The following is a 14,370-nucleotide window of genomic DNA, read 5'->3' as shown; positions in this document are numbered from 1 at the left end:
CCTTCCCCACCCACCCACCTCCTCACCAACCCCCCCCCCCCCCGGCTGCTGAAAATTATGAACAGTGAGCCGCACTCACATTCTTGCGCACAGCCAAGTGAGGAGGCGCCTCCGCTCCCGTCCTGGGCCAATGGCGCACAGAGCAGCCTTATTATACTTATCCCCGGCTGGCCAATGGCGCACCTCTCCCCTGCTCACATGACGCCTTTCTGTGCGCTCCCTCTCCTCTCAGCGCTCAATCCCGGCGAGTGCAGGCATCACTGAAGACCTGACACCGGCGGAATCGGACGTCCACTGTCCTCGGCAGAATTAACCAGGTGTTATCTTATGCAAACTTTATCGCCGTCAGATGAAGATGACCATCCCGGCGATGAGGATGAGCGCGCTTCGGTGGAGGAGCAGACTTTTTTCCGTCTCCAAACGAGCGGAGAGGCGCAGGGGCGAGACAATAACGCCCAGAAGTTATTGAAATGAATCGTAAGTAGGCGACGTTGAATATTTTCCTCTTCTAATCGCTTATTTATTGCTACAATTCCGGAAACTTGTAGTTATATCTATCCTCTGGTTCTACTTCTACGCAAGTCGACTTCAGTTTTACATTTATGACTGCATGTGTCACTTTTGCACCGTATGCTTTCTGTCCTTTTTATCTATATTTAAACATTTTAAAATGCTTTAAAGGCTTTAATATGACTTCACTTGCTGCTCGACTGCTCTCTAAGTTCATTTTGTGCTGTCCACATTCTTTGAGCGTCTCTGTGAATTTTTCTCATTGTGGATGTGTGGCTGTCTGCGCACAGCGCCATAGCATGAAATATAGATAGAAAGCACACGGTAAACCCGATGACCCTAGCCAGGCAGGCTGTGCAACCGGTCCACACGGCTCAATGAGGACAATTAGGGGGGGACAAGAGCGAGAGAGAGAGAGAGAAAAAAATGGAGTACTTGAAGCGCACTAAAACAGGGCTGCACTTCACTTCAACCCGCCAGGCAGGATAAGGGTGGATCTTCACTAACCTTTTGTGACACTTCCAATGCAGGATATGATAAAAAAAAAACAAAAAAAAAACCTTCCTTAAGTTTAGACTCAGGTCAGACTCACATTAACGACTGAAATACTTGTTTTTTCCTCCCCCAGAATGGAGTTGTTCCACCCAAACAAGCGTTTATGTCAATTTCCAGTGGATTTGACAGACACTCAATGAGGTCATGTCATTCACTGAACCTTTTTATTGATTGGAAATTAGGGGGTAGCGGGGTCAGGGGAGGAGGAAAGGGGGCTGTTGCAAAATGCATGTACATTTCAGGGGCAAAGCAAAAAAATGGGTGCCCTCTGATTTTCCGTGATTTCTGCACAATCAGAGGGAAAGAGCGGGGGACCGGGGCCATTTGATGTTTTGAAAGGCTTCAGATGGCTTTAATTAGGACCTATAAAATCTGTCTGCCCCATTCTCTGAGGCGGCGCTCTGGAGGAGCAAGAAGGGAGGGGAGATGACAAAAAAAAAAGAAAGAAAAGAAAACCGATACAGAAAGTCACTTCGGCAAAGGATTGTCTAATGAAATTTTTATAACCTTCCTTTTTCTTCTCGTTGCTCCCTCCCTCGCCTCCCACCCTCCCCTCCTTGATGCTGGTGGTATGTAGGCAGCCCTCTTATTCCCTCTTTGTCTGGCTGCTGTGTTATCTACACTCACCCCCCTCAATCCTCCCACCACCCTCAACCTAACTACCACCTACAGTCGGCCCGACCCCAGACACCTGAAGGCTAGACATAATGATCAAGAGAAGTTCCAGTCTGTCTGGAGCACAGCCAGTTGTTTGAGGTTTTCTTCTTCTCCTCTTTTTTTTTTTTTTTTTTGTCCTCGTGTGCTTGGCTGGCGCTGCTCGTGCCTCTGCCTCTTTCCCCTTTCTCCATCCACAATCAAGACACGCTATGTTGTTTTTGAGTTTGTGTGTGTGTGTGTGTGTGTGTGTGTGTGTGTGTTTGTGTGTGTGGTAAAGGGTTGTAGTTTCATCGCTACTGCTACTATTGCTGCCACTGTGTAGTCTATATGGATCTTGGATGAAGTGTGGGTGACTCACACAGCTGCAATACACACACTCATGAGGAAACATCAAAGACTTCTTCTGTGTGTGTGTGTGTGTGTGTGTGTGTGAGAGAGTGAGATTTCAGCTATGCTGTTCTTTCTGGCGAGAATATAGTTATGGCTATGGTGCCTTTAGTTATCTCTTTTTTTCTGTTTTGTTCAATTAGCTGGGGTTTATACGCGGTGATACTTTTTAAAAGTGTTACATTAATTGTGCGATATCACTGCTCAGAATTTTTCTGTGGCGCATACAGGAGGCTTGGAAGCTTGATGTTTTCCTGTTTTAAGTTTTTCCAGCACGATGACGTTAAAGCTCAGTCTCGGAATTCAAAAGAAATGGGGTCACTACAGTAATTATTCCATTATTAATGAACGGGAGTTGAATCTTTTGAGCTGCAAAACTGAAGATTAAAATATATTTCCTGCTCGGAAGATTCCATTTTTTACTGTAGGTTTTAAATGAGGCCCTCAGACGCTGTCTGTCGCACCTCGACTCTTGACGGTGGGCGTCTTTGAGTTGGGGCTTAAGCCGAAGTGGCTTCTGAAGTCAAGCAAAAAGAAAGAGAAAACGCTAATTAGACGTGGGAGATGATAAAAAAAAAAACTGCTTCGATACGTGGATTTCTTTGACAGACAAATTCATTTTCAAGAGTGTATTCCGTTTGATGAGTACATGTCTTTGTTTTCTCGATGTGTGTTGGTTAGGGATTACATCATTTGGCTGCTGCTGGGTTAGCTAGATAAGAAGCTAGCTTGCTTTATGGAAAATGGCTGGTTGGAGTGGAGTCTTTGTTTGGCATCTTCGCTTGACAACACAATGAGAATCCGAACAAGTGCAGCTGCATGCGATGTTTTCCTGTTTCCAGTCGGACGGGCCTAATAATTTCGGAGTTATTTTTGTCAACAATGTCCATTTTTGATAAACTTGTTTGTTAGAAGATTATCCCCTGACAGCTGGAATGGGCTCTCTCTGTACCCGCAACCTTGTAATCTTCTCAGATATGATGCTTTGAAGAACAAGTGTTGGTGAAATTTGCACAGAGCTTCAACCGAAATCCCGCCACTTGTTTTTGTGTGTTTTCTGTGTATCATGGCATCAAGGAGATTGAGGATGTCTCTTCCTCTGCCACTAGCCTTTGAAGGGGGAAGTAATAAAAAGCTCAATGGGTGCAACAAGCTGTTCTTCCCTCCTACACTTTGAGGCTTTCTACCTGGAGATGAATAGGAGGCCCCTCCATAACGAAGGGGGAGAAGACAACATTTTATTGAAGGCTGAGGATGTGGGGGGATGCGCCATAGCTTATAGACACTTGGTGTGAAATAGTCCAGTTGTACTAGTTTACAGGATAGCACCGTCTACTGAGTCTGAAATGAGAGTTATTGTTATTTTTTGGGTTTTGTGAAGGCATCATTTTCTAACTCTCTAATCTGTCAACATGTTTGAGTACAAATGATGTTAATCTATTAAGGTTTATGTAGGTCAGAAGGGTGTTATGTAAACATTAACAAATTGTCCTGGTAAATCCTGCTTTAAGTAAAATACTGTCTTCATAGCGTGATAATGCAACATCCATGTTAATGACATTGGACAATCACAAAGCCACAGATTAGGATTTACGGTAACCAGATTTATGCGTGAAGGAGTGAAGTCATGGTCAGGAATGTAAATGGCGGAGTCATTCAATTACCACCATGCCCTTTCCTGGGAAAAGTCCCCAGCCGTGAAGAGGTTAATTGTTTTTGAATCTCCATCCGAGGGGAGAAAATGGGCGAACGGGAGGGATAATTGAGCCGCTGATAGTTGAGTGGATTATGGATTACTGCGCCTTTCCAAAGGAGAAAAGAAAAGGAGGTGAACGAGAGAGGAAGGAGAGAAGGAAAAAGGGAAGGAAGGGGTGTGTGAAAGGCCCATGTTGTGCGATGCAGCCGCAGGGGTCGTCTGGCCTTCCTAGGAAGATGGAGAACTCCAATCCTGTTTAGCCCACGAGGTGACCCTTGACCCCTTCGCATGCTCCTCCCTGCTCCAGGTGCAAGCCCTCACTGCTGGCAGCTCGCACGCAGACACACACTGCAAGCTAATTTTTCACACACTCTCCAAGCACTGGGGGGGAAACGCCGTATGAAAACGCAGATCCTCTGAACATTTCTACCCCCCCTGCTTTCTTCATGCCATTCTATTGTCAGGGGTTAAAGATCCAAGGCTACTTGTTGGGGTGGGGGAGCGCTGTGATAATACAAGGCCTCTCTTTTTTCTTCCTTATGTTCTCGCTGAGAAAATGGATGACTGTCTTTAAAGGGGGGAAAAAAAGATGATCTGACATGGTGCAATAATCACAGGAGTGTTAATCAGAGGGATGTCATGTATAATTACTACAGTGTTTGATAACACCACAGCGAACCACCTCAGGCCATTAGCAAAAAGTTTCCCGATGCCATTAATGGGCATTAATAAAATTCAAGAAAACCCGGATGGAACGAGCCCTCTGCATGGCCCACTGGTTAAAGCACTGTAAGGTTAATGAACCAATTTACATACTTGCTGCTGCCATCTGGGTGGAGTGACGAGGCAGATGCTTCCTACTCTGTACTGTTGCTTTGTGCTGTTCAACACAGAGGAATGTGTCAGGTCCACGGAGGTCAATGGGCGCATTTAACATTTAGCCTGTGGTCAAAAACAATCATGAATGAACTGGAAATCGATGATGCTGAAAGGTCCTGTAGAAATACAGTAAGCATCGACCACACTGCTTTCGTGTTTAAATTCGTTTAACCCCATTGCAAATGGGTGAATAAATGAGTGGAGGTTGAATTTGACTGCCACTTTAGGTCACCAGCCTTAGCTATTGTTCTACATACAAAGTGATGCTCAAGTGTGGATTGTACCCCGACCCTCTCCGATAAAAAAAAAATAAAAAAGTCAGAAAGAGGGGGAGTCATCTGACCCTCAGGCGATGAGAAACTTGACAGGGGCCATCCACAAGAATCACCATAGACGATGCTATATACTGGGGCAAAAAGAGGATTAGTGTCCGTCCACCTCTCTGCCATCCTCATCTGGGTGATCACATTACAAATAGAGCATTCTCGAAGCGCTCTTTTAGCAGAGGAACACAATGAGGTCTGTCGGCGATCAATAAAGCAGTGTGAAAGCAGAGGGATATACTTAAAAAATCAAAGGCTCTGGCTGGCATGGCCATCATCTCGCCCCGTCTGCTGGAATCAGATAAGGGAGCGGGGCCTTGCAGGAAAGGTTGTTCGGCCCCAGGGCTGCTCGACTTGACGGATATCCCTCCTACTGGCACCCGTCGCAGACTGATTCCATCTGTAAATGGGAGAAACCACAACGTTTCTGCATCTATCTGGTCCCTCTCTGATACTGTACATGTGGAAGAACAGCTGAAGGGATAGATGGGTAAAAGGGAGCATAATATATAATCCCCGCAGCGTGTATGGGGAGAAAATACGCAGCTATTTCTCTAACCCCTCTGTTGTCCTCCATGGATGATGGCTTTTACCTCATGCTTCACTTACATGATTTAAAGAAAATAAAATCACCCCGGTTTTGGTTTGACAATGTGTCAGAGCTGGTGCGAGTGTTCGTCTCAGATTAGCTCTTTGTGCCGTGAGGAGAGAGGAAAGACGCAGTGGGGGGGTCAGGGATGGGGGAACAATACCGACGCGATCCCAGTTGAAAGAAATCATTTGCACAATTTTATGAAAGCTGTATTTGTCCGGTTGGATAGTTTTATCAAAGCCCAACAGCCACGGTGGAACGTGATTTAAATGGCGGGGTGAGCTACAAAGCTGGCGAGGTGTCGGGTTAGAGTCATTTCTCAGCTGAACGCTCTCCAGGTAAATGCAGATAATGCGCTCTCGAGTTTTTCTTTCTCTTTCTTAAAGAAGTCTAATTTCTACAGATGGCTCTGAGCTGACACCAGCGCTGCCAGAGCTTCTGTTCTCAGAGCTAAGCTTGTACAACATTTATGTGGTGAAGATGAAAAGACATCATGGCTACGCTTTATTCCTGTAAATTCATCCCTGAAAAACTAGCTCAGAAAAGCACTGAGTTTCTTGTTCTTAAAGTATTATCACTGCCATTTTTTTCTTCTAATTTGAAACTAAGTCTCTTTTCTAAAACCCTTTGGATTCTGACATTTAAAACTTGCATATGAGAGTTCAGGTAAGTGCACAGGACATGTGATAAGAGGATGTATGTAATTTCTCACTTGCGGTGCAGACAAAAAAAGAAGATTAGCCTCTCCCCATATCTGTTGTTGTTTTCAGTTTCAGAACCCCCGACAGTATTTCCTGGTGACTCACTTCTTTCCGAGCCATTTATGCTTGAAAATTTCCTAAGGATGAACCACACATATTCTGGGTTTTATCGTCGATGAGGGACCATTGGGCATAATGAAGTTCTGTTTCCCAGCATGAGTTTGGGAGGCTCATGATTACAAATGCTTCTCTCATTGTCTCCCATCATCTCCTGCCTAATTGAAGACAATATAATGAGACAATGGGGTCTCGCTCATCATTCTGCATCAATGGCATGCTCTATGGAACGTGCCAGTCTGTTAAAAGTGGGGTGTCGATGGTGGGAGGGGTGTGTGTCTGTATTGATACTTGAATGCGCTCGAGCTTGTTTAATTTGGACCAAGAAGATGGACAATTAAACAACAGCTCCCGGGGGGGCTGTTCATTTTGGTCAGCTTCCCCACTTCATGGCCGCCCGCCCTTGTAAACTCTCCTGGATGTGTCTGGGTCATGCGTTGGGGGGTGGAGTGGGGCTTGTAGGCGGGAAGGGGATTGGGCGGGGGTCTGCCTCTGGAGAGGTTGTCTCAGATGATTAGGACAGCCAAGTGGGGAGAGTCCCTCAGTGCCTGGCCTCCTTCACCTCCCTAATATGTTCTGAATAAGTCCCCCTCCGCTGTGCGTTTGTTGTGGGGTTTGGCAGGAGGTGGGGTGGGGGGGGGGAGATTATGTCTGGCCATGGTTTAGGAGTGTTTGTCATCTGCCCCCTCGAGGCCTGCACCGGCTCCTTTGTCTGAGCGTCAGGCGTCGGTACAATGTCAAATCACACAATGTGCCTATGCAATCAGGGCATCTTGGGTTAGGAACTGACACAGGATTTCATGTCTGGGTTTTCTGGTTGAAACACACCATTGCAATAGTTTTATTTTTGTAGTAATTGCAGCACTTTTGTGCCTTTTTTCCAATCCTAAGAGGAAGTAAATACAGATTAAACTCACTGTGTCTCTGCAGCTACATTATGTATTTCTTGCATTTCCACAGATGACTTGGTGTGACATAAATGTGTTGCAGTATGAGGGTATTCTCAGAATATTATCAGGTCGAAGCACATTTCATCTATGAGTGTACAGTCCATTATGAGTCACTCAGAATCAAACCTCTGTCATTTTGATCTGACTTTCCACAGTCATGCATAGAAAAATGCACCACAGAAGAAGAAGCAATGCTCATTTCTCTACAGAGGCATCAATAAAGCAGAATGCTCTGCAGCCACAGCTTGCATCTTTGCTAATTGCTAGTGTGAGAAATCCATCAAAGTCTTTAAAAGCTTTTTTCCCCTAATTTGAACAATGAGGTGCTATGGCATTGTTTATCCCTCAGTCTCACAATGCTATCATAATGTAGTCTTAATGTAATGTGTGAAGGCTGTTGAAAAGCATCTTGAAACATGCAGGATCAAAGAGGAACAGTATTTACAACACTTGAAACAATTGATATCCATTAAACAAGATCAGTGTCATAGAAGTTTAACAGCTAAGTAGAATTTACCTTAAATCAAAATAAAGTGGCCCACTCCTGGTGCCTGTATTGTCTGGAATTGAGTTTGATGGTCTCAAAGGTGTTTCTATGGTTTCACACAGTGCATCTCTGTATGAAATTTGGAAGAAAGATTCATTCAGCTCCACACAATGGCTAACAAAGAGGGCACTGAGCCCCAGCCAAATATCACAAGTTACATTGAAAACAAACAAAACGGTCTTGCTGCATACTGAGGAGGCAAAACCTCCCCAATGGCTGATAACAGCTCTGGAGGATTTAGGCGCTGTGGGAGAAATGGCTTCTGTGGCTTTGCATTCAAGTCACTTGGCCATTTGGAGCACCAGGAAATGACACACATTCCTCCTTCCCAGTAACAAAATAAACCCAAATCTTGCTTCCTACTATTTCTGCACAGTTACGTCCACAATTTCAGTGTTAATTACTTTGCTTGAAGTCGTGAAATTGATTTATGGTCTTGATTTCGGGGCACTTTGAGGACACTTGTATCAAAATCGGCTTTAAATACAATGCAGTTAACAGCATGCCAGTATATCTAGTTAGAGAGAATAAAATGCAGTAAAGCATTTTGAAACCACATGTTTCTGTAGCATACTCTGCAGTTCCTGTAAGTCATTTATGAGGAATAGAAACACACACACACACACACACACACCACATGACATCCATATAGAGATAAAGCCTCTCCAGCTCAACCATGTTTCTGGCAAGATTTGCAAAAATGCAAAAGTGTGTAACTCTTGGTGTCCTGAATCATATCGTGACCAATGGGAACACTCTACTTTCTCAATCTCCACTTTTCTGAAGCTGAACCGGCTGCTAATTCTGACTCACAAACGTACGCGGCAATGACTAATCGTTTCACATCCCTTTGTCTCAATATACAACTGCTTACAATGTGCGTTCTCCAAGGGCCTACCTTCCTATTTTGCAGATGAGTAAATACACCCGGTTTTGATGACACACAACAAGCTATTTTTGATCACATTAGCCTTCACACGCTCTCATGAGTGGCAGTTTTTAGGTGTTTCTTGTACAGCTGTGCTCAGAGTCTCACAGGCTTTTTAATTGACAGAAAATATTTCAAACTATGAAAATATCACAAGTTCACTTGATCTGCCTCGCCAGCTTGTGGAAGGGCTTTTTTTTTATAGCTTCTAAGTATTTTCCACTTCATTTGACTGTGCCTGAAGGTATATTAAAACCATTTTCATAAAGATTTTTGAATAAGCCCTTGAGATGTTTTTTATAGCCGGGGTTTTGAGCAGTGTAGATAGACACATCAACGGGCTGTTTGTGTGTGTGTTGGGGGTGAGGGAGTAAGTAATTACAGTTGTGTGTGTAATTGAGTTTTCCTGGATTCCGGGTGAAAGTCTCATCTGACCAACGGAAATGCGTTGTTTGGTGCTCTTTTTTAGCCCGGCATTACATCGCAGGAAAGGAAGAATAGTTATGGTATCAAAGCAGTTTCAATCTTGGTGTGATTTTAGCGGATATTAAACGCTTCCAAAATTAGTCACACCACTTCCCACAACCCCAGAGTCCTCAAAAGGTGAGAAAACGATGGAATTTAATTGAATTTTACTCACACTGAAGCATCTTTTCCGTGTAACATCTTTTGAGACGAAGAAGAAGTTGGAGGAGGAGGTTAGGGTTAAAACACTGGTAAATATATCAGTCTATGCAAATCAGCTATCAAATGGAGTCTGGCTTTTTTTTTCTGGTGGTACAAGAAAGCAAATCTAGTGCGGATGATCTCTGTGTGGGCAGGAAGCCTTGAAGGTTTGCATCATGTCTGCCACGTTCTCCCCGAGGGCATTCAGCCTCCTTACATGCAGAAACACACACACACACTCGCGCACGCAAGTCACCGTTTTTCCTCACAGCGCGGCAGGAGTCTGTCTTCATCTGTCCTATTGATTGATGAAGCAGGCGCAGCGGGGTGTCCGAGAGAGGCAGGAGTCTAGATCAAGGCTGTGCGTGCTGCATCACTGGCAGCCACAGCACACACACACACATCCGCACGCACACACATTAGCACTCACCCTCGCACACTTTTTTCGCCATCTCTGTCATGCTCTTTCTGTCTGTCACAGCACACACTGTAGACACAGGCAGCCATGACACACAAGTGTACACACATGCATACTGAGAGACATGACACTCACAGCAGTGCTGACACACACATCATGTCATAGCTTACAAACACACCCAATCACACTTACACGTACACACACGCGGCATGAATTAGCATGGCTTGGCTGTGCGTGTGCCTAAGCTGGACAGACGTTTTCTATAAACATAATGTTTGTAGATTAGTTGGGGTTAATGATCCGATTGCCTCGGAGCTGCCACGGCGTCTGTGTGTGTGCGCGTGCACACGTGTGTTTTTGGCTGAGGGGAAAAGGCGCTGCTCTACTGCGCTGTCTCCCTCACTTCCAAATGAGACATGCCCCAGGCACCATTACAAGAGCAGTATTTATGCTATTAGGGTACTGGGTTTGCCGCGGTAGCAGTGGTACCAGAATGAAACAGCTAAAATTATGTTTTGACTAACCTCAATGGGCAGGTCCAGTATTTTCTTTGCATAAATGAGAAATTAAAGGTTGTGTACTTAGAGGCTATTTTTACAAATCGCCTGTTTGGAATATTACGCACATTATTTCTGAGCCATGTAAATGTAAAAGCCAAGGAATAGAGCTTTTCTTTGTTTTAAGTGTTTGTTCTCTCAGAGCCTAAATAAAAATCAGGAGTCAGAGTTTTTTTTCCCCCTCTCTTCTCCATCTTTACTTTGGTGTTTAAAATTAGCTCCCCAGTCCAAACCAGAAATAGTCCTCTGCAAATGATTTTCTTCGACTCTCAGTCAACTGAAGTCGGCGGGTTCACTGAGGGTGTAGTCCCTCCAAACCCCACCTACCTCCTCCCCACAAACACACTCTGAGAAGCCCCTCTCATGTAATGCTGAATGGACAGAAAAGTGCAGAAATGAAAGAGAGGAAGAATGACTGAAAAAATGAAACTCTTTCCCCAAAGTGACCCCCCACACCCTCCACCTACATATTTCTCTCCTATCCCTCCCTCCCTCCCTCCCACCCTCCATCAGTCGTTCCCTCCCTACCTCTCCTCCGGCGTTCCTGTCGAGGCATGCCTCCGTCCCCGCCAACCAGCATCGTCCGGGGCAGGGCGAGGGGGCAAGAAGAGAGGAGGGGGGGTGGGGGGGGTGGGGGGCAAACAAAGGAGCACTGTTGCTGCCTCGCTAGGGTTTTGCGGAGGGTCGACACCAGGCTGGAGGGGTGCTAGTGGGTGGGTGGAGGGGTACAGACAGAGCGAGAGTGTGACTGAGGAGGTTTATCATTAAGAATAGAGATTAAAATGAATGGGAGGGGAGCAGGGGTGTCTGTTCTGTTCACAGTAATAAAGAGGACAAGCAGTGCCAGTCATTTTTTCACACGCACCAAGACACACACACACACACACACACACACACACACACACACAGTTGCCACACTCACGCAACGCTGCAGTTGGTGTGAGTGAGTGAGTGTGAGAGATAGGGGAGGGATGGGGATGGTTCATTGTTTCCTTGCCATTGTACAATATTTGCTTAACCCTCGTGCTTTATCTGTGCAGCTGTATGCTACAAATGAGATGAGCGCAAAGCGTGTATGTATGTGTGTGTGTGTGTGTGATGCTGCTGTCACAGCTGTTAGCAATTTCATCAGTGTACTGTAAGACACCACCTACACACACGTACACACAGACCCCGTCAGTTTACGAAGCAGTATGGCCATGATAAAATCATTCAAGCACAATTACACGTCAACTTAGTCTCCACAAACAAAAAACCCAACAATGAAACAGACACAGTAACAAGCCAGCGCAGGTATGCAAACTGTAAATGGCAATCATGCAGCCATATAGCAGCGTAATAGTTATAATTCCATGGCTCCTTTTTGCCACTGGTTGCTAGTCAGTGCTCCCTGACCCCAACTTGAACCTCATTCCTCCTTACATTGAGCAAGCTTGCTCCACTCTGCAAATACATCGCTGGTTGTTGTCGCTCAGCATTGCTCAGATTTTCAACTGTATGCTTTAAAAACAGTTACCCAGCACAACATAACAAGATATATCCTGACTCTCAAAGGTCATGTAACACATTCTTCTTTCATGAACCGCATCGATTTGTAATCTAAGCGCCCATCTTGTTCATACATTCCTTACTACACACCGAGTAAGAAACTGTTTTGAAAGATAACGGAATTTTAGAGGCAATAACTGGAATCCCACAGGGCCTAACTGTATGAATGGAGTATTATATATATATTTATTCTCCTTCATGTGTGGTGCTGGTAGAGATATCTCCAATCCCAACAGTTTCTTAATGGTTCGTTTCCCCTTTCTGTCTTTTTCCTTGTCCATGAAAGGAGCTGACATAAGAAGAAGAAACAAAAGGGGCGCTAGCAGCGTTAGCCTTGACCGCAGAGGGAAGCGCGGGAAGCAGAAGAGCAAACAAGGAAAACACAAGAGCGATGAAAGAGAGGTAAGAGAGCTCGGTTTGCCCTCGGGTTATACATTGTGTGTGTGTGTGTGTGTGTATGTGTGTGTCCTCTGTTGCCCTTCCACCTGATTGCCTGAGTCAGCTGTGTACCTGGGGTGGGTTTGTTGTTTGCATGCGTGCGTGTGTGATTTTGTTCTGTGTTTGAGTGCGCGTCCGTGTTTGTTTTCGTGTGTGTCCCACGCGGGGAGCAACAGCTGCCCAGTGATGAACAACCATCTTGGTTGAGTCACCTGCTGCATCCTCAACATTTCTATTGTCTTCATCTCTGTTTCCTCTTTATCTGTTTTCCATTTAAATTCATTTATCTGCACTAAAGAAGAAACCAAAAGCAATACTCATCTCTCTTTATGTTGATATACTTAATGATTTATATGATTAGGTCTCCTGTAACAGTCTGACATTAGATTTAGTTGCAAATTCAGAATTTATCAGGAACTTTATTTCGTTTCTTTTAATATTAAATAGGCAGTTTACGGAAACAATTACAAATTAAACAATTTAAATCAATGGAAAATCTAAGAAAAGCACTCAACATTTGTGTTTGGTCATGAATGCTGATTAGTTATACAAAAAAAAGTAAGAAAAAAAGGATTACAATATGGAAATATCTTCATCAGCAGGGGCGCTGACACCAAGGGAGCTGTCCTGGGCCCTCTAACCTTTAAATTATCTGCTGTATTAGATTGTCAAAAACATGAAAATATGAAAACATGTAGTTTTTGATAGCATGTCTCTAATATGAACGAATTTTGGTGGTGGGGTTACCTTTTTAGCTAGCCTATATTTGAATTAAACAGTACATGGGAGAGGAATGCTCTTTTGCCACATGCAGATGGAGTATTGTTCTTGTTAAACCCACATCCCACTCGTTACCACATTCAGTCCCCACCTGTGCTATCACATGTTTTTTTTATATGTGTGTCAGAAAACAGAGAATCCATTTCATGTTGTGAGGATTTTCCAGCATCCATCACACTTTTAAAGTCCCAACATTTCAGGGATGCAGGGAGTAAAAATAAAAAAACCCTTGGAGAACAGCATAGCCCAAAGGCAAAACACAGGAGTGAAACTGGGAAAAGAGCCACCTTATTGTTTCAACTGTGTTTCAGCGCTTCCCATTGCGAGCAGTCTCTCAGAGAATAATCTTCTCACTCTCTCTGTGTGAGGCTGAAAGCAGCAGTAAATCATTTTCTACCATGCAGGCATGGCCAGAATGGCTGCCACCATACACAGATAGGGGGATGGTTAAAGAGGAGAGGCAGTGTGAGGAAAAGAAAATGTTGTTTTTCTCAGTTCTTGTCATCCTCCCTTCTGATGAGACTCTCTTCAACCTCAACCCTCCACCCAGAGGTTACAATAGCAATGGTGGGAATTTTTTTGGTGAAGCTTTTTTTCCCAGTCCAGGTTCTGTTACTTTAAGTCCTAGAAGATCCAATGCACTTCATGAGAGGGCCAAACCTACTTCATATATTCATAATTATGAAAGCTGACTTTCTAAAGGTTTCTTTAGTTTCTTTTATCCTCCTCTTCCTTCTTTAGTTGGACCACCAAATGTTTAAGCTTCCCTGAATTGTATGTAGGTTAAAATTAGAGCTGGGTGATGCAAAGTGAATCAAATACAACAATATTTTTTCACCAAATACCTCGATATTGATATTGCGACAATATTGTGGGGTTGATTATTGGTGCTTTCACAGAATATTTCCAAAGTGAGATTTTTGTTAAATAATCATCAGTAATGTGGATAATGCAGCCTTTAAAACCAGGTAAAAAGACGACACTCGTGATATTACGATATCCACAATCTAAGAAAATATCTAGTCTCTCATCACAATATCAATACAATATTGATATATTGCCCAGCCCTTGTTAAAATACTACCATGATATGGCAAAGGGCACAGTGGAAATGCACAAATT

General features: G+C 44.2%; 1 long non-coding RNA gene across 1 annotated transcript in view; it reads left to right on the top strand.

The window, feature by feature from the left end:
* Positions 1-253: 253 nt before the first annotated feature.
* LOC117253515 (uncharacterized) overlaps positions 254-14,370 on the top strand; it is a 29,162-nt gene continuing 15,045 nt past the window's right edge. The window contains exons 1-2 of the long non-coding RNA XR_004501401.2: positions 254-477; positions 12,318-12,433. This is a non-coding gene — a long non-coding RNA (uncharacterized LOC117253515). The remainder of the gene's footprint in view (positions 478-12,317; positions 12,434-14,370) is intronic.

The sequence above is a fragment of the Epinephelus lanceolatus genome, chromosome 6, assembly GCF_041903045.1.
Source record: "Epinephelus lanceolatus isolate andai-2023 chromosome 6, ASM4190304v1, whole genome shotgun sequence".
Taxonomy (NCBI): domain Eukaryota; kingdom Metazoa; phylum Chordata; class Actinopteri; order Perciformes; family Serranidae; genus Epinephelus; species Epinephelus lanceolatus.
The sequence above is the reverse complement of the archived record's forward strand: the minus strand, read 5'-3'. Positions and strand labels throughout refer to the sequence as shown.